This window comes from Electrophorus electricus, chromosome 9 (assembly GCF_041902795.1).
Source record: "Electrophorus electricus isolate QZ-2024a chromosome 9, ASM4190279v1, whole genome shotgun sequence".
In the NCBI taxonomy this organism is placed as follows: domain Eukaryota; kingdom Metazoa; phylum Chordata; class Actinopteri; order Gymnotiformes; family Gymnotidae; genus Electrophorus; species Electrophorus electricus.
In genome coordinates, this window is record NC_137505.1 from 15,398,512 (window position 1) to 15,420,000 (window position 21,489).

General features: G+C 44.2%; 1 protein-coding gene across 9 annotated transcripts in view; it reads left to right on the forward strand.

The window, feature by feature from the left end:
* Positions 1 to 4,527: 4,527 nt before the first annotated feature.
* Positions 4,528 to 21,489, forward strand: part of LOC145659248 (uncharacterized) — a 123,115-nt gene continuing 106,153 nt past the window's right edge. For 2 of the 9 annotated variants that reach the window (XR_014125247.1, XM_081720539.1), the window contains exon 1: positions 4,528 to 4,840. The gene's annotated coding sequence lies outside the window, so the exon portion shown is untranslated. The remainder of the gene's footprint in view (positions 4,841 to 21,489) is intronic. The other 7 variants (XR_014125244.1, XM_081720538.1, XR_014125243.1 and 4 more) reach the window with 6 other exon arrangements.

A 21,489-nucleotide genomic window follows, 5' to 3' on the forward strand; every position in this document is an offset into this window, starting at 1 on the left:
ATGTTTAGGAAGGGTGCAGTACCCAGTGTTGTGTTGGAAGGGTGCAGTAACTATTGTTGTGTAGGAAGGGTGCAGTAACTAGTGTTGTGTAGGAAGGGTCCACTATCTAGTATGTGTCGGAAGGGTGCACTATCTAGTATGTGTAGGAAGGGTGCACTATCTAGTGTTGTGTAGGAAGGGTGCACTACCTAGTGTGTGTAGGAAGGCTGCACTACCTAGTGTGTTTAGGAAGGCTGCACTACCTAGTGTGTGTAGGAAGGCTGCACTACCTAGTGTGTGTAGGAAGGCTGCACTACCTAGTGTGTGTAGGAAGGGTGCAGTAACTAGTGTGTGTAGGAAGGCTGCACTACCTAGTGTGTGTAGGAAGGCTGCACTACCTAGTGTGTGTAGGAAGGCTGCAGTAACTAGTGTGTGTAGGAAGGGTGCAGTAACTAGTGTGTGTAGGAAGGCTGCACTACCTAGTGTGTGTAGGAAGGCTGCACTACCTAGTGTGTGTAGGAAGGCTGCACTACCTAGTGTGTGTAGGAAGGGTGCACTACCTAGTGTGTGTAGGAGGGGTGCACTACCTAGTGTGGAAAGCAAAAGGGAGCAACAGGGGAACTAAGGTGTGTATCTTGTCTTAGTTGAATCAGTGCGTGGACAGGGTGCTAGCAGCGGGGAGAGGAGACAGTGGGTGTGACGTGAGAGTGTGCTGGGAATTTCCTTTTATTCTGGATTTTGTGGCTGATTCACCAGATGCAGTTTTCTGTCTACTTGAAGCCCACCACTCAGATCGCGTTTTATTAGTCCAACATCCGGCAGATTCTTTGTTACTGCCTCCTTGGCTCTGGACTCTGTTCTTCAGTGCAGTTGACCAGGCCTGTTTGGTCATGTTTTACCTGGTCTTTGTTCCAGTAAATAACTCAATGTTGCAATGGGTTTTACCTGTTTTGGGCAGGATGGAAGGATAGAAACAGTGCAAAAAAAAAACCCACCAACAACAAAAAACCCTAGTCAATTTTAAATGTACAAAACCCTGATCTCCAATTAATTAAAGGAGAATAACGCTCCAGCTCTGGGAAGCATTTCCATGACCCCCAGGATCAGTGAACATATACTGATTGCAGCTAAACATAGAGAGAGGCTTTTTCATTATTACAAAGAGGCTTAATCTTGTGACACTCCAAGAATCCGCTATATCCTAGAGTAACTCAAGCATTTAAGTTAAGTAATGAGGCTGAATGGAAACACCAAGCTGATATTTACAGCGATATGATTTTACAGCAACCGTACTATTACAAATGACTGGGAAGAAATCTTCTGACACCGAGCTGTTCCTCATTTTTGCTCAAGAAAAGCAGTGAAAGCTAAGTCGTCTGGATTTTATTTCACGTTTATAGTGGGATGCAAGACTCTTTGAGGCAAACTCCAGTATTCTTCCTTCCTAGAGTCTGCAGTAATAAGGACTAAACCAGACAGAACATCGAAGGGAACAACTCTAGGCCTGTTTTGGAGCTTGTAAAGGGGAAGCCAGCTCACTATCAAAGCTCCCTTTCTTTCCAAAAAGGGCAAACAAGGCATGGCTGGCGTTCCTTTCCTTCAGATTTAAAATAATCACACAAAATGCATAGTCTGTGTGTCATTATATGAAGAGTTAATCATTTGTGTTTAAGCTGTGTTCAGTATGTAAATATGTAATGAAATTGGACATGGAAAATGGACATTTTTAGTGAGATGGTAACTCAAAGGGAAAGGAGTTCAGTATAGAGGCCTGTGTCAGTGGGATGGCAAGTGGAAAAATGTTATTTTGTGAAGCTGAACTGAATTTTTCAAATGTTTGATACATAAGCAAAGGCACCATGAAACATCTACGCATTAGAAACAATTTTTATTTTTCTTCATGATTGCTTTGTTCCTTCTTACAGTACCATCTAGTCCTATGTTAACAGTAGTGCTTACAGAAACTCTTTACAACACCATGATTACAATGTAACTGTACCATTAATTACACAGTAATCTACTGTGTAACAATTTGCAGCAAGATTGTTCTGTACTTTTATATAATGGAAAACAGTATAACAGCCACATAGATACTGTACGCAGTAAGTACAGAGTATAGTTGCACTGTACCAGTTATGGTTAAGATAAAGTGTTACATTTTCTTAAAAAACTTGAAAATGAATTTTGTACAACATAAAAAATGATTTAAGTGAATCTGTAAATAAATATAATGACTTACAACTAACAACAGCATAGTGAATGTATTGCAAAACCTCAAATACTTTATTGTGGAAATGTTAAGAGGCTTGCTTCAAAGACTCTCTCTTCAGTTGGTCCAGAGGTCCCCTTGTACACAATGCATTACATCAGTTTTACCTTGCTTTTAGCCTTCACATTTGTGTTACATATGACTCTTCCTTATCGCACTTATTAAAGACCGTATACAATGATGACAAAGTAAAAGGTTAGCCAGCAAACCTCCAGTCTAGTGAGTAGTTTGTTCAGATAGCAGTTATGGCTTGTTCTGTGCCGTTTTCTTTAGTAAAGATTGATGCCGTTGCGGCTTTACTGTATCTAAGACACAAGCTCTTTGTTTGTTAATAAAACACACCTCAGCTTGTCTCACTACTCTAACTTTGGTTCAGTGTTGGATGAAAAATTAAGCATGGTCTGATGGGGCCAAGGTTCTTCTACCCATAGAAAGGATGACAAGGGTAAATAAGAGGTCAGTTGGAGTGGAAAAATACCTCGACGTTCAGATCACTCTTCCTCTAATCCCTCCCGTCCGATATCCTTCGCTCTCTCCTCTCCTCCCTCTTTTGCTCTTCTCTCCTCCCTTTGCAATCCTGTTTGACTGGTTAATCCTCCCCTCCACTGAGAGAGCAGTCAGGCACGCGGAGGTAGAAGGGGAGGCCTTGGCGAGGACGAGTTACGGCCGTTGCCTGCCCTTTTTCACCCCCTCCTTCCCACCGTCTTCCTGCTCATCGTCCTCCAGCCGAAGCATGCTGTATCCTTTGCTGGCGATACACCTTGGGAAGAGCTAGCTAAGGAGCAAGCCAGAGTCGGCACAAACTCCCTCTTTATATCACCCTCTCACTCCCTCCCCATCCTCTTTCCATCCCACTCGCTTTCGCTCTGCGCCGTTTCTTGGAAGAAGCCAGACTTTTCAGCAAGTCAGAAAAATTTAATGCCACGGAACTCCTTTTCACATGGGTATCATTCTGCTAGAGGAAGCTAGCCATCACTGCTCATTACAATGGACCAGAAACATCTGAACACACTGAGGGAACACAAGCTCAGTGGAGAAGAAGGTTCATCCACACCTCACTGGTTTTACGAGAAGATGCGGCCATGTTGCATTGTGGTAATCACTTCTCGTAAGCACAGCCTAAGTAAATTTATGTGATGAGGGGCACTTGCAACAAAGCCCTCTGGTTTGTTCTTGGTGTAATGTGGTTAAGAAGGGTGAAAGGCCACCATCACAAGTATTTGTCTGTGGAATTTATCCTCTGATTGCTTTATTTCTTCCTAAAGTCCTTCAATTCGCTGTAATGAGCTCGGCACTTATCCAAGCAGCCATCAGGGGACAAATCCAATTTAGCCAGTAAAATAACCAAGATGGTTGGGCTCTGCTCTTGGACATGAGGACTTAAGCACTGGAATGTGGACCTGTGTTCCTTGATTCAAATGATAAACGTTCCCTCAAGGGAAAGGGTGGGCTGGTGGAACTTGGCTTACCTTTGTATATTGCTGATGTGCATGGAGAAAGATAAACTCCCAGGTCAAAGGTTAATTGAGAGCTTACGAGGTATTAAATAGTGATCAGTGCTAGGGCTATTACAGTTTGCAGTTTTCAAGGTATAATAACATCTAAAAATATCATGGCTTCATGATATCAAGGGATTAATTGACAATTTAAAAACGCAAATGCCAATGGTGAAAATTAACCTCCACGTACTCCATGTACTCTAAGCCAAAAATAGTTGTTTTGCTTAGTTATGGTCAGCAGTGCCATATTCTTAAGTGCATGAAATTGCCACCATGTATGATAAAATTACCAACATTCTGGAGGTGGCAGGAGTGGTAGCAGTAGAACATGTTTATGAGTGGATTACTCAGCCAGGGTTATCCATGCAGTCCACGTTCCCTGCACGGAAAAAATGGAGATTTCTGTAGTGCACTTTAGTGGGAATCCAGAGGGAGGGGTTCGTGAACTCCAACCTACATTTTTGGAAAGTCACTGAAAACAACCACTGGTGTCAGGAGCAAAAACAAAATCAACGTGTAGACAATAACAGAAGTTTTAATCAGTGTTTTGAAAAAGTAAACATGGTACCCAAGCAATCACACAGCACGGCTAACTTTGAACCCGCGATAACCATAATCGGTGCTTTTTAGGCTTGGATGGGCTGATTGGCTATTGTCAGCTCTTAGTGAAAAAATGTAAACTGTCACTCCAGAATCAGATAGGGTGGGTCGAAACTATGTCATTGCTTACCTCACACCAGAAAACGTCACACTGACCAAACAGCTTGCAACTCAAAAACGGCTGGTCCTTATAATCTGGGACAGGTTCTTATAGTTTACACAGGGCATAAAGGGGCAAGTGTTTCATAGGTGCGTGTGCACTCAAGAAAAATCCAGCCCAGTAGGATAACGTGTTATCTGGCAAAGTGTGTTGTTGAGCTCCCATTGGTCCCACTCAGTATGCTTAATTGGGCAGCTTTAATGTGCTGCGTTCAGAATGAGGTGTGTGTCAGTGGTTAGTGGCCATCTTGGAGGATATAGCTGTATTAGATGGGGAGAAAGAGAGACCGAGAAACCCATCAGCCATGGACCATTAACCTGCGAACGAGAGAACGTGAGTCACTTTGTTTATATGCTGCATTACCTCCCAATTACCTCCCAGTTGAGTGTGTATGTGTTTGTGTGTGTGCGTATGTGTGTGTGTGTGTGTGCGTGTGTGTGTGTGTGTGTGTGTGTGTGTGTGCATGTGTGTGTGTGTGTGTGTGTGTGTGTGGGTGTGCATTTATGTATTGAGTTCAGCACACCCCTGCCTAGTACTGAACTGCTTTTCATCGGGTGCAACCCCTGACACATCATTTCACTGCAAGCGTGAGCTCTGTGTTCTTCAAAGCTCTGTTTGTTAGCTGTCCCTGCTGGTGTTTGTGTCTCTCTTGGTGTGTGTGTGTGTGTGTGTGTGTGTGTGTGTGTGTGTGTGTGTGTGTGTGTGTGTGTGTGTGTGTGTGTGTGTGTGAAGGAGGAAGTGTGTGTGTGTTAACAGTGTGTGGGAGGCATCTGTCTCTGTACCCGGCCTTGCAGTCGCACTGTAATTTCAGCAGATGAAAGCACAGGGGCACAGAACTGTCAGCGTGGTAGCCTCTTAGCGAAAACATGCTAGCAATTTAGCTGCTCCGAGCACTTCGCTTCCGACACACCAAATTCTAAAGCGGCTCACCTCAGCAATCCTCTGAAACCTTCCGACAGAAAGAATGACCGGGGCAGCCCTCTTCCTCTGGACTCGAAGCAGTAATTGCATTTAATTGAAGGATATTTAACCATTACCAATGCAAATGGCTAACACTTGACTGAACCAGGTCCTGCTCTGAAGAATTTAAGACAGCGCTGGCTAAAAGTGCTGCACTTACCGCCAGGCATTAGGTTTCTCGAAGACAGACGTGTTTTCGTCTGTAGCATTAGAGAGCACAGGCACCGCAGAAAGAGGACACCTTGTTTTTACATTTACATTCAGTCAGACATGCTTAATCTTAGTCCTTCTGCATTTTGTGTGCTCGGTTTGTCACATATCTCTTCGTTCTGTCCTTTCACCCTCCTCGTTCAGCCTGTTGAAGCGGTGCTTCGCCCCCAAATGCTAAAATGTCAAACTCCAAAAAAAAAAGTAGCCTGTTAATATAATCTTTTTTGCATCATGCAAAAATTAAAATATTAAAATAATCTCATTTGTATTATGTTAGCTGGTCCTAACTAGCATTAATGAACTATTACTATGGTTAGCATCTTTCTATGAGGAAAGTAGGCATAGCCCGCAAATGTTTATCTTTTCCTCGCTCCCTTCCTCTCTCCTTACTCCATGACTTCCCCGTGAACTGCTAGTTGAGTATAAGCCAGGCTGTCAATTATAATTTCCCCCGCTTCAAGATGGAAGCCGTGAAGGGGTGAATGTAGGCTAACTTCTCACCCCTGTGGGGGTACCTACGTGGCCCCGGCACATGTTCATTTCCCTCCACAGTATCGGCACCTTTTTCATCTACTCCTAAAACACTCTGACTTGTGTTCCCGTGTGAATTAGGTTATGAAACATCAGATGGGAGATTAAACCAGAGTCGAGTCTTGTTTGACTTATTACTTATGGAATTACTGCACAGGGAAGTATTTGGATTCAGAACAAAGCCAATGAGTTGTCTGTCAAATGTGCACTACATTTTGAGCCAGGGCAAAGGTGGTGCTGTAGCTCTGAGATTACATCTCACAACTCACCCGGTAACTTTTTAATTACACCAGTCTCTTTAATCATACCAGTCTCTCTTTAATTATACCAGTCTCTCTTTAATCATACCAGTCTCTCTTTAATTACACTAGCCTCTCTTTAATCATACCAGCCTCTCTTTAATTATACAAGTCTCTCTTTAATTGTACCAGTCTCTCTTTAATTATTCCAGTTTTTCTTTAATCAAACCAGTCTCTCCTTAATTATAGCAGATTCTCGTTTCCATTTCACACATTCATTTGTTTTGCCAGCACTTTTAATGAATTCGATCCCTTAATCAGACATGATACAGGACAGGCCCATCACCTCTGTGTCTGCTTGGCCTGATCATGTGACCTGGCCTACGTTTGCAGAGGGTTCTGTGGTGCAGTTCGTAGCATCCACCTCTGGGAAAACACCTCACCCATGGGGTCCCATAACCTAGAGCAACAGGGAGCTTTCCCAAGGTGGGCAAGGATAGCGGAGTAAGTAGGGAAAAGTTTTGGGGTTACATTTGGAATCTGGGAGGAGTAAACCTGAAGTGTGCTTTTATGCACCTCGGCCAGCGAGTCGTAGGAGGTCTGGGAGATGTAGAGTTTACTTGTTTTCAGAGAGGATTTCATTATTTCCTGAGTTGCCTGGACCATGAACACTGCATTGGCAGAGACACGTTTTTGTTTTTTTGTTTTTTGTGTGAGTGTGTGTGTGTGTGTGTGTGTGTGTGTGTGTGTGTGTGTGTGTGTGTGGATGTGTGTTTGTGTTCTTATGTGCATATGTGTGTTTTTGTCCCCATATGTGCCCATGGGGGTTATTTATTTGTGTGCGTGTTTATGTATGTTGAGTGTAAGACCTAAGAAGAAAGCTTTTATGTGGAAACACATTATTGACAAACAAATTCCAAAGACGCCTTTGAACCCGCTATTCCATAATTCAGTTCGCAAAACTTTAAAAGGCTGCTATTTTTTCCAGCATATTTTTCATCTAACACGTGGAAAAAAATACACGTTCAATTGATTCGATTTACCACGAATAGAATAAAGAGTTTCATTGAGCGCTGGCGCCACAAATCTCCTGCGCTCCAAGGCAGGCCGACCCACGCAGACCTGACTGGGTGGGTAAACCTGAAATGGTGCAGAAAGAGGAAAGCCATTAAGAATGGCTGCAGATTCCACATGCGCCCTGCACACTTGCTCAGTGGACAAGTGAACTATTGAGTGCGTAGGGGTTGAGGGGAGCGAGGCTGATGCGAACGCCTGCTATTCAGACATATTTCCCCTAGGGCTTTAAATTCCCTCTCTCTCTCTCTCTCTCTCTCTCTCTCTCTCTCTCTCTCTCTCTCTCTCTCTCTCTCTCTCTTGTCTGTCTCTTTCTTTTGCCTGCTGCTTTCTGCAATGACGTTTAACTCCAAGGTGTTTCTTGGTCACAGGCCACTGGCTGCCGCTCACGTGGAATGAGAAGGGAGAGATATTTCAGGGTGAATACTTGAGATGGATTTCTGAGGAGTCTGGGGATTCCACACCCAGCAGGACTCTGGAACAGAGAGGACGATTCCCTATAGAGAGAGAGGGTGAGAAGAGGACAGAGAGAGAGAGAGAGAGAGAGAGAGAAAGCGCACATCCTTACATCCATTAATTTCACTAGTCTGTAAATAAAAAAATACTTTTTAAAGAGTAAACCTTATCTCTTCACTGAAATAATTATTTAGAGTTCAGACTTTAAATAATTTTCCAGACCAGTTTTGATGTTCCTGTCCTCCAGCACACTGGATTTAAAATGAGTTTTAAAATGAGGACACATGAGGTTAAAGTGCACAACATCAACTTCAGTTCAAAGGCATTTACATCTATATTGGGTAAACCATATAGGAATCTGCGCTTTTTTATACAGCTGTAAGTCCTTGTGCCACTAAAAGTCTGTACCTGCAGTGCAGCCATTTTGAATGTTCTGTCATTTTGGGGGCTGCTTGTCATGTGACTGTGTTGAATGTGCTCCATGCCATCATTGACTTGCTCAGTTTATATTCTACTGTTTTCTGAACCCTGAAAAACTCCATAGCTGCTCAGGTTGTATGTTTCAGGTCATTGTTCTGAAACAAGACTGCAAGGTGATGGTAACATTAATCAAGTTTTGAGGTCTTTGGTTAAATTTGAACAGTTAAGGTGCTCCCGTGCCTTTTCTAAGTCCCTCTCCCTCGGCTGTCGGAGGGCGTGTTATCGTAAAGGAGTGCAAGACAGTACTCCTGGCAGCCGTGCGTGCCCCTGCATGAGCTGATATGGAGGACTGATGCCTGAGCAGTGCTTTGGGTGTCTCTGCCCTTTCAACATTCATTACTGTGGTGCAGGTCAATCCTCAGCTCTGTCTGCAGGACTCACCCCAAAGCTGTGTAGGACTTTTAAGGACATGTAGCAGTGGTTTCTCCTATTTGAAACCTCCCTGAGGAAAAGCTGGTATTGTGCTCTCTTCACATCTCCAACACATCTGGGTACAGCATTCTTAGATCATCCACAAATGAGGTTTTCCATGGTCTACTCAGTTGTGCATTGCTGTTAAACTCGTGAGTGAGTCCTTACTTCTGAAATTGTACACAGCCAGTTCATGGTGACATTTTCTATTTGACTACATGCCTCAGGTTGGTTTACTCTGCTGTTTCAACCTCCTGCTCGACTGCATTATCTGCACTGGTGCTTGTTTTGCTCTTGCTTTGAGAGACAAACTGCCATACGGTCCAGATGGAAACACCCCATCCGCCCTCAACTCTATGCTGGTTCTGTTCACCAACTAATAATCCAGCGGCACACAGCTGATTCGGGATCAGCTGAACAGCCCGTTCTCCCATCAGATAGACATTAAGGTTGTCGTGATGTTAGCGACTCTATAAAATGTGCTTCGACTCACATACTTGGGCTTTACTAGCTTCACAGAACCAAAGTACATCCCATTGTCTTGTCAACACGTCTGCCTGTAGACCATAAAAATAGCAGCCGACAGAGGAAAAAGAACAGCCGATAGGCTGAGGGATAAAACGCAGACGCTTAGAAAGAAAGCGAATCAACACACTCACAGAAGTCCGACAGAGAAGACATCGCTTCTGGGCTGATTCCCAGAGAGTGAAATAAAAGGGCGGGCACAGAGAGAGAGAGAGAGAGAGAGAGAGAGAGAGAGAGAGAGAGAGAGAGAGAGAGAGAGAGAGAGAGAGAGAGAGAGAGAGAGAGAGAGAGAGAGAGAGAGAGAGAGAGAAACAGAAAGACACGACAGAGAAATTGAAAGCGAGAAAGATTCGTAGAGAGAGAAACAGACAAGGAGGGGATTAAGATTTTATTGCAGTTCTTTCTGTATCAGTCAAACCTTCACCATGATCCACAGTGGAGTGGATAACATATCACTAGGCTTATATTTAGCAGAGGGATTTCTCGTTGAATCACACAAACACTAGCACGCATTATTTGTGAGGTGGATTACTGCACAGGCCTGGGCTGTCCCTCGGTTCCTTGGGAGCTGGATTGATGAACTCTTCACCCACACACATATGGAACTGGTTTGTCCTGAGAGTTACTGGGCAGCATAGCGAACAGAACGAGAAGTTCCAGCACCCTCCACGTCCCTCCAACACAGCAGCTCCCAGCCACACACAGCACAGCCTCGGCTCTCCTAGACTTGGACACCAAGTGGTCCAGTCTCATTTATATATCAGGTTACATAAAATGCAGAGAGGTCATATTTTATATATAGATCCTCAGCCTTAAATTATTTTCCATGCAGAAACACCACTTTAGGTTTTACTGCACCAGTGTTCTTTGTGTAACCCAAATGCTTCTAATCACACTGTATTCTGTGTTTCTGTGTGTTAATACGGTAGTAAATGACTGGGAAACCATTTCACTGCGAGTTATACTGTGTATGACTATGTATGTGACAAATAAACCAAACTTGAACTTGAACTTGAAATGGGCAGGTACTCTGGAGTCACCATAAAGAGAGAACCGTAAAAACAGATGGCATTTTATCCAGCGTTCCGCATAATATTCAGAAGATATCTGCAAATTCGTTTTTATATTTTAGAGCTTTCTAAATAATTATTTTGCAAAAAGGTGTGGAGGTTTCTTGCTTTCATTCTCAGACATATATGTACATATTCTCACACCCACCCGCCCACCCACACACACACACACACACACACACACACACACACACACACACACACGCAACTGCTGTTTTTCAGGATGTAGCCACATGTGGGCTGAGCTAAAGTAGGTTTGTCCTGAACGACACTATTGCGTTCATTCATCAACACCGACACGCACGTTCTCTGACCTCTAGTGTGTGTGTGTGTGTGTGTGTGTGTGTGAGAGAGAGAGAGAGAGAGAGAGAGAGAGAGAGAGAAGAGAGAGAGAGAGAGAGAGAGAGAGAGAGAGAGAGAATATGAGTGTATTTGAAGGACTGCCCTTCAACACATCCCAAGACAAAATAAAAAAAAGGATTCAAGGAGAAAACCTTCCAAAGAGAAAAAAAGGCCATGTGAAATGAAACCCATTCTGTCAGTACTGTCTGTTGGTCGACTGTCTCTCTAGCCCCTTCTAACCCAGGAGTCCTTGCACAGCTGCGCAGAGCTGGGATTTAGTAATCTAGTAAGGTGAATCCAGTAAGATTGTCAGAATTTCTCCTTTCCTCTGTTTGTGTGATGAGTAAACGATCAGAAATATGTGAATGATGGTCCTCACTGGTAGAAAATACTCATTCTGTACATTAATATAAGAAACAAGGCAACTGCAAAAATGATCAGTCCAGCAGAAAGTCAATAATCTGTGATGGGCACACACACACATACACACTCACACACACACACACACACACATAACTGATGATCTCTCTCTTAAATGCTCAGGCACAGCCATATACCTCCAGGTGTGAGCCTGGCAGATGGATTAACAGGAAGGGGTGACACACACACACACACGCACACACACACACACACACACACACACGCACACACACACACACACACACACACACACACGCATTTCCAGCTAGCCAAGTGACAGATGAAAACCTCAGCTGAGGTTCAGGCAAGGAGAAAACGGCAATTAAAGATGCTGGTGGAAGAGCGAGGGGCAGTGATTGGTGCGCTGTGTGCTTCGAGGCCGTGCCCCCGCGCACATAAACAGATGAGCTTGTCCTCCAGCGAGGGCCTGAGAAATGGTGTTTGGACATCGAACCCAAGAACGTCTGGCCATACTTAGCCAGCCAAGCCAGACGTGTGTGTGTGTGTGTGTGTGTGTGTGTGTGTTGTTTTAACGCTCTGATTGTGAGCACCTATTACTGCACTTTTTCTCTCTCTCCCTGCGCTTTCTCTTTTATTGTTCCTCTTCCACTGTTTTCTAGCTTTCTAGGGTTCCTCCCTCCTGTGTGTGTGTGTGTGTGTGTGTGTGTGTGTGTACTCCTTCCTCATAACCTTCTTTCCTTGTTGTTCACTGCCTCTCTGCCGCCTGCACTGCTATATTAATGGCACTGAAGTAGGTGGCTGCTCTGATTCACGGCTTCTTTTAGACTTGGCCGTGGTGGAGACACACCACCCATCCAACAAGCTCAGGCTTCTGAACCACACACACACACACACACACACACACACACACACACACACACACACACAGGCATAGAGAATGAGAAAAAAGGAAAGAAAGATTAATACTGTGTGTGTGTGTGTGTGTGTGTGCGTACACAAACCCATATAGATTTTCACTTTATGCTGAGTTTATTAGAATGAATAAATCAGATGGACAAGTGGTTATATATGTTAATTGTCAGACAAAGTGTGTGTGTTTGTGTGTGTGTGTGTGTGTGTGTGTGTGTATGTGTGTGTGTAAGAAAGAGAGGCCCCTCCTACTGCATTTAAAATGAATTTATAGTTTGAGTGGTCAATCACCTTCCCGCTAATTAAAGTGGAGTGCTTATGTTGAACATACCATTCTCTCTCTCTCTCTCTCTCTCTCTCTCTCTCTCTCTCTCTCTCTCTCTCTCTCTCTCTCTCTCTCTCTCTCACACACACACACACACCCCTTATACATGAATATACACAGCTCAAGCAGAGCTGTACAGCGCTGGGTCTATTGCAGAAGCCACTATAAATAATGCAATGCACATTTCAGCCACTCTGAGCTGAGGAAAATGTCAGGCCTCCACCAGAACTCTCCTGCAGTAATTAACCCTGTGTATTTACATGTTAGTGTGTGTGTGCGTGTGTGTGTGTGTGTGTGTGCTGATGACAATTAATGGGCAGTGTTAACGATAGTCCATGCAGGAACATGGTGAGGATGTCAGTGATGTCAGAGGTTAAAGGTGATGAGCCCTGCAGGCAGAGTGAGATGATTTTGCAGCCTTCACGTCACCAGCATTATTCCTCACTCGCTCCACTTCTCTACCTCACTCCTCAGCTCCTCCAGCTGTGAACTTTGCCTTCTGATGGACCGTATTAGAGAGACAGTTTAACAAAGTGGGGGAATTACAGTATTAATGATGTTTAGATGGCTATCGGTGTGGGGTGTGGAGAGGAGTGTGGGTACATTAACTCTGTGTGTGTTTGTAGAAGAAAGACAGTGTGTGGTTGTATACCCTGTCGGGAGCATCTGTGCAGATGAGACACCTCCCATTTGTTCTCATCAGTAGTGAAGTGTGTGTGTGTGTGTGTGTGTGTGTGTGCACGTGCGTGCATGCCTTCTCAGCACTTTTTGCTATATTCTGACTCAGACAGAACAGGTCCATTGAGCTGAGACCTGCCAGTCTGTGTGCATCACTGTCACCATGGCGACACCACCCCAGCGGGCGCATGTGCCGTGCCGTGCCATGAATTGCACTCAGGAAGTGAAGGCGTCCACCGCTACCATCCCCAAATATCGGCCCCCCTCACAAACTGCTTCCAAGGGCTGTTCATAACCACACACACGTGCGCAGGGCCACGTGTAGTTTCACGACTACATCCACAACGTTATTATGCTTACATGCTTTCATACACCGATTCTGCCTCTCTTAGCCTGTCTCTCTCTCTCCATCTGCCTCTCCTTTCTCTCTTTCTCCCTGTCTCACTCGCTCTTACCTCATTTTTTTTAATCTCACTCCACTTCTCTTCTTTCTGTCTTCCTGGTATCCATCTTCCCGCCTGCCAAGGAAAAACGGAGGGCCTGGCGTGGGTTCAGAATGGAAGCACGTTGGCCGTATACTGAGCCGTCTGCATTAGCCACGCTTCACTACGCTAATAACGTCCAAACATTTCTAATATACCGTCTCCATCGCAAATGCTCCTCGCTACTGCATATACATAAAGTCCCCTGGGAGTTTTTCAATAAAGTCCTTTATTCTGAATGGATACCGCTTGTTTACTTCCTTTGTGTGTGTGTTCTGCTATGAAATGTAAGACTTATTAGCATGAACATAATAGGAGGCTGATGGAGACTGTGGTGCTTGGAGATCGGACTTAATCGCATATATAATTATGTGGAACTTTTAAATCACTTTGATTTGGCTAAGGAGGGGGCAGGAGAGTAAGAGCGACAGAGCGACAGAGAGAGATGGATGTCACATACTAAAAATCCATAACACCTCTGTCCAGGGCAAAGTGTGCTGGATATGTTTAGCCAATAACTCTAAATCTGAAATGGCTTGATCAGATCTGACCTGTTACCGCCACTCCTAAAGACTGTTTTCAGGCATAAACAGAGAAAAAAACAAAAAACAAACATTCTTTGTAAATAATAACATAAGCTAAAGTCAGGCAGAAGGCACACTTGTTTCCTGGTAGAAGCGTGCTGGGTAAAGTCATAGCTGATCATCCACTTCTTTGTCACCAATTATGATGTGCAGTATTCCTGGAATCCTCTTCCTGGAATAAAAGAAAACTTTTTGTTTTTTTGTTTGTTTGTTTTATGTTCGTGTGGGGGGAATAGCCAGTGGCAGTGTAATTTAGAACTGTAGCCTAAGAGACGCAGGCCTAAATGTTGCTAATCGGCTTCTCTGTGGCAGGACTCTTATCAGCAGACACCTACAGGTTTACCCTCCTTCAGAGGGGCTGAAAGACACAGGTGCCTTAGCTCCTGCACGGTAATTAATCATTTCTGACTTGTCATCATTTTATGAGGGATCTCTGGTTGATGAAGTTGCCTCTAATTAAAGATCTCGAGATTTAGACTGATATAAAGACCTCTCATTTCCAGAATTGTCTATCTGAAAGATGGAAAGTGCATAAAATGTCATTACTGTATCGGGTAAGTAAATCTCACTCTCTTTCTCTCTTTCTGTGTGTGTGTGTGTGTGTGCATGGTTGAGGAAGAAGGGTCATCACACAGTTCTGTAGAACTGGCTCTCAACTATGATGAATGATGGATTATGACTGTTAGTAATCAGTCAAACCTCTGACAGTTAGCACAACCACACACACACACACACACACACACACACACACACACAAAAAAAACAGACTTTTTCTTGGCTCATCCACGTCTGCTCCACTACTGCCCATAAGAAAACAGGATATGGAACATTCCTTGTACAAGTGTGAAAACTGTGCTATATACACTGAGACTGAAAGATGAAAAGTTCTGAATTTTAGTTTAAACACATAATAGCCTCCAAGGAGATCCAGGACACACACACACACACACACACACACACGTGCAAAGAGAAGAAAGGAAGTCCCTCTGGATATGCTGAGACTGGTGGGGAAGCAGGAGCTGAGTGTGTGTGGTTAGATAAACGGGGTTCTCACGGAAACACCAGGCCTGAAGAGTTATACTACACTCTCATGCTATAGTAATAATCATCTCAGAAATCCATGCAGAAGCGAAGCAGAGAGGGTTGGGGGAGACGTTATATACTTACTGGGCATCAGTATGAAGTGAAGGTCCCGGGAACGATCACAGGTGAGCTGTGGGGTGGGTAATCTCTGCCTTAGACACACGTACTCAGTTTCATGAGCCCTAAAGGATAATCTTGAGCAGGTTCACTTGGATTTGCATCAGGATTTGTGGAGTTTTTTTTTATTTGTAGTCTTTGGCATCAGTTATGTGGAAACTTGCCAAAACCAAAAAGCTTCATATTAGAAGAGAAATAGTCATTGCATTTAATTAAGGGACTAGGAAATATGCTTTGGTATTATATTATTGTGTGTGTGTGTGTGTGTGTGTGTGTGTGTGTGTGTGTGTGTGTGTGTGTGTGTGTGTGTGTGTGTGTGTGTGTGTGTGTGTGTGTTGCTCCTCATGAGAAAAGTGATTAGAGAATAGTGAGTTTGTGTCAAAATTCATCACCAAGTCCACCTTAACAACTAGCGTTACATGGTGCATTTGTTATTTCAATTAATCAGTCAATTAAAGAGTGGGTTCAGCAGACTGATGTTTGATCCAGTCTGTGTAAAGCCACACTTTAGCAGCAGAGGAGCTTTTCTCCTCCTCAGGGCTGACTGGGAGCAGCACAGGGCCTGCCTGGCAGTGCCGGGGGTCACCTCAACGCTGCAGTTCATTACAGGACACATACTGAGGTATCCACCAGTTGCTCGGGCTGAAAGAGTTAGGCACCAGCTACTGAAGCTCACTGACTCGAGTCAAAAAATGTGCTGAAACTAACCTCCCTGGTTAGATAAGCGTTGGTCTTGCAAAGTCATGTTTTACTTTCCACCTCCCTCTGTGTGTGTGTGTGTGTGTGTGTGTGTGTGTGTGCGTGCGTGTGTGTGTGTGTGTGTGTGTGAGAGATTGCCAATGTGGTACTCAGTGGTTAAGGTACTTAAGTTGTAATCAGAAGGTTGCTAGTTCAAGCCCCACCACTGCCGAGTCGCCACTGTTGGGCCCCTTGAGCAAGGCCCTTAACCCTTAATTGCTCAAGTTGTACTCAGTTGTAATTGTAAGTTGCTTTGGATAAAAGCCTCAGCTAAATGCTGCAAATGATGAGTCATGCACTGAATGCCTCTGTGCCCTTGCTACCCCCTACGCACACAAACACAATTTCCATATAAGTGCAGATATGCAATAGAAGGACAAATCCCTATCCCAGGTCTGTATATTGATATCTCATCCCCTGTCACAATGATATCTTTATCCATCATGCACGCACGCACACACACACACACACACAGTGTTGCCCATGTGGTACCCCTGCGCTAAGCGAGGGGCTTTGTCCTTCTGAGTATGCCAGTATCTTGGAAGCCTGTTCATGCTATGGGCGGGAAGGATAGAGAGAGAAAGGGCCTCCAGCCAGCTACCGGGGAATAACGGTCAAGGACAGAGAAAGCGCTAGTGATAACTGTTGCTGTCCAACTCTGTTATTATCAAATCAGCACACAGCATGTGAACTGTTCCCACACACAGGCATTTTATATTCACTTAGCACCAAAAGGCAGCGCCCTTCAACTACACCACTCTCCTCTATGCACCCCTCCACCCCTCCGACTCTCCGACTCTCCGTCCCTGGCAAGCTCGCATGGAATGTATGTTTTTATCCCTCCAGCTTTTCCAAATGATACAGCAAGAAATCAACTTGCCACGCAGGCCGAGCTAAGATAGCGATCACTTTGCAGGACAAAGCAGGCTAGCCTGTTCTGGTAATGGGGTTTGGGAAGCCATTTTGTAAATATAACTATGCTTCTTCACTGAGGCTGGTATTACAACAGGGCAGCCAAGCTCACCATAGAACAGAGCTGCATGTCTCTACTAGCGTAATGGGCTGTAAGGCGGAAACTGTGCGTGAGTATTAGCGTGTGTGTATGTTTATGAGAGAAGGATAGAGTGCTTATAAAGGTACAAAGGTCTATGTGTGTATGCACATGAAGCTGAAGTTTGTTTTGTTTTTTGAAATTTGAAGGTATGTGTGTGACTGTATGGAATGTGAAAGCTATTGAATGTGCCTTAATATTTGTGTGTGTGTGTGTGTGTTTGTGTGTGTGTGTGTGTGTGTGTGTAGTATCATGGGGGTGTGGTGTGTCCTTGTACATTACATTAAGTGGGTGATACGCAGAGGACACCGTTTGGTGCCATTAATTCTCAGTGGGTAATGTTATTGGCCACTGTGGGCAATTAAACCACATGATCATACTGGTGATGTGTGCCCTCGATGCAAGGTCACCCCCTACTCTCTCTCTCTCTCTCTCTCTCTCTCTCTCTCTCTCTCTCTCTCTCTCTCTCTCTCTCTCTTTCTCTCCCTCTCTAGCTCACTCTCTCTCTTTCCCCTTTTCTTTCATATTTTCATAACTCATGAGAAAACGATTGTCAGTCAGTGTAATACCTGCCATCAAGCTGTCACGCCCGGACACACCCCTATGCTTTAGAGCTGTCACTCAAAGTGATGTTACCATGCCAACTGCACAAGTCTCTTCTTTTGAGGAGACATGCGCTTTCACACACACACACACACACACACACACACACACACACACACACACAAGCATAGACCCACAGAACCAGCCAGTCCATAAATAGTGCTAAAAAATGCGTGAGCCATTCCTGGACATTACTGGATACTGGTCCACCAAAGTACACACACACACACACACACACACACACACACACACACACACACACACACACACACACACACACACTATGACAGACTCTTAAGTATACCTATTATAATGGCTAGGTCAAAGTTTACACACAAATAAACAAACAAACAATACACAGGGAGCAGACTTATGTGAAGTGATTTTAATAGGTGCTCTCACCTCTACAAAAGAGCCTTTGCTCTGCTGACCAAATCCCATTACTGACACACACACACACACACACACACACACACACACACACACACACACACACACTCTACAGTAATCCCTTCTCCTCCTGTACATTCCCAGCTATCATTAACCAGGTGCAGTACACCCATTTATTTTCATATTAATACTATAATGTTATGAGTAATTGCCAGAAAGTAAAAAGAAATGCCAGCACGACTGTGCCTCCGTAATTACTTCCGTTATCTTACACTATCCAGTTGCACTGTCAGTGTTTTTGAGATCCAAGGCCAGCCTTGCTTAGGGTTTGACTGTTATGTCTCCTGTCTGAATTAAATGTACTACCAACAGGAAATGGTTAACGTCCAGCCTGTGGACGTGGCACTGCAGTTAGGGTCAGTGGGTTACTGCTCATCTGTATCCACCAGATACCTCCAGCCCCAGGGCCAAACGGTGAAGACATTGTAATAAAAACTCCCAGGAATGGTAGGCAAGCAAACAAATAAACATTTGTAACTGGAGCGGTGTGTGTGGGCCCACTTTATGTGAGTGAACTTACAAAACCAGTCTAAGGGAAGAAACACGATTAGGTCATTTATTTGCTTATTTATTGAAACATGCATTCATTAACTGACAGATGGACAGATGATAGAAATTCCTGGAGATTCTTGAACACTTTGCAGCTGCGCTCTCCCCTCTTAAACAGGGCATGTCTGTGAGGAAGAACCTGGAATGACCAGTAAGCCTTACACGCACCAACCAGGAGGCCACGCTGAGACGCCACGCATAGCTGAAGTGTGCTTAACAAGCAGCCTTTAGCCGAAAGTCCTAAAATCGAAGGGTGGTTGGCAGAAACCACCCAGGACTTTCCATCTGACCACAATCCCAAGATCTTCTTCAAATTAAAATGATTTACGACGTTGGCCAATGTCTTGCCAAAGTGAAAGGAAAAGCTGTCTTTGCATAGAGGCCGTTATTCAGACAGCGGGGAGCTGCAGGATTGAAGCGGACCAATTAGCGGCGTATTCGCTGCAAAAGTCTCTTTCTCTCTCTCTCGCCAATTATAAGCAATCACAAACACGACAGACGAGGTCTCTGAAAAGGGGTCAGATCAGGATGCTTCATAATCTAAAAATCTGACTCAACAACAAACATGTACAGCGCACGGGGCTGAACACTGAGTAGGGGTGACTGAGGGGTGCAGTTTCTGCGCTGTCTAACGCTAGTAATTCTACCTGTCATAGTGTGATTTCGCAATAACTCTTCAAACCTTTCCATCCACCACATCAATGGGAAGCGTCGCGAATCAGCCATCCTTTAATGTGCCTAACAACGCATTAAATGAGTTGATGAAGCGGCTAGATTCGACGGCAACCCATTCCCCCGCAATCTCGCCGCTCGTCGACGACCTGAGACAAAAGAGCGGGGAGAATGAGCGGTGCGCGACGCATTATACAATTTGTACCACGGGCAGAGTGGTACAGTAAGTACCTGCATGGTTCTGCTAGAAACTCATGAAATTTCGTTTAGCGAATAAAAACATTACCAAATCAGCCAAGTATGGCCTACATATATATATATATATTATATGGGAGTGTGTGCGTGCGGGCACATTCTTGCACATTTAATGAGATGTTTTAGCCCTTTTTGGGGGGGTGTTGAAACATTTTTATCAGTAATGCTCCCTATGTGACCTTAAAGTTTCTAAATTTGGGTTAGATGACATTATCCGATTCAGTTTCAGTTTCATTAAAAGAAGTGGGCTAAAACTGGCTTGGTCTGTACTGGTGTGGCGAGTCAACGTACTGTGACATGCAAACGACCTTGATAATACAATTACAGATGAACATGCAAAAAGTCACACACATGCTTGAATTCAAATCCATGTTATGTAAATTTGTGACTGATCTATAAATGACAATTGTCTTTTTTTTTTTTTTTTTTTTTTTTTTTTTTATCTGCCATGAAATTCCAATATGCAGCTCTTAAGCATCTGACCAAATGCCAAGCTATTATGAAATAATATTCTGTGCCCATTGGGTAGTTTCTGCAAATTTTCATTTAATTCATTACACAAAGCATTAATAGCCTATCAAAATGTCATAATGTCATATTCAGTATAATAGCATTTTACTAAGTCCATCTGCATATTCACATTTCTGCAAGTCCAGATTTATCCATCCCTTTGCACTCTGCATTGGACTTGATGCTTCCGTCCCCTGAGTCTCATTACCGATGGCTGTGCAGAAATTGGGCTTTGTAGAGCTCACTGAAATGCCCATAAGTCCCTTACAGTGTTTACTGAACATCTAATAAAGAGCCAACCATGAAGTGAGGTGGTTTATCAAGCCATCATGACTGTCCTTTTTCATTTCCTCTATGACACTCTTGTCGTGCATCACACCATTTTTACTCTAGGCTCTAATTATAGAAGAATTTAAGAAACTCAGGGGTCTTCATGAGTGATAGGAAGAGGGATCACGAGACCGACCATAGGTTAGGTGTATTGGTCTGTAGATGTGAAGAGGCAGCTGAGTTTCACCTATCTATGTCCCCACCCTTACGCGTGGTCATGAACTCTGGGTAACGATGGCGCTCTCTCTCCATGATGGGGTAAGGAGCTCAGTTGTCCGGGAGGAGCTCAGAACAGAACCGCAGATCCTCCGTGTCGAGTGGAGCCAGTTGAGGGGCTTTGGACATCCTCCCAGTTCACCTCTCGCTGGAGGTATGTGAAGGATGGCCAACTGGAGGGATGTTGGGGGGATGGCCTTGAGGCAGAACCAGGACCCACTGGAGGGATTACATCTCCCGGCTGGCCTGGGAACACCTGGAGATCCGGCAGGGAGAGCTAGAGGATGAGGCTGAGGACAGGCACTACTGGGCTTTTTTGTACATCCTGAAGCTGTAGGCTTTATTTATGTATTACTGTATACACGTCTAACGCACAAACTCTATATTTGTAACATTTATAATGTGTAGATGGGGAAGTGAATGGTTGTCTCTAGTGACCTGATGCTGAAGATGGCACCGGCAAACAGTTTTGGATTACAAGCAAAAAGCTGTTGCTGATCTTTTGACCTTTTGGTGTCATTCGCTTTCTTGGCAGAGTGGAGGAAATGGGTAGAAATGTTGAGACCTTTGATGACTCATCTTTTCATGCTGGACAGTCTTGCTTTCTATCACACACACACAGAGAAAACAGATGGGTAACAGTATTGTTTTTGAGCTCGGTGATACAAAGGTGTAGTAAAACATTTCCTCCTGTTTGTTGTTCTTTCAACATTAGAACAGCATGATGACTCTCTCTCTATTTCTCTCTCTC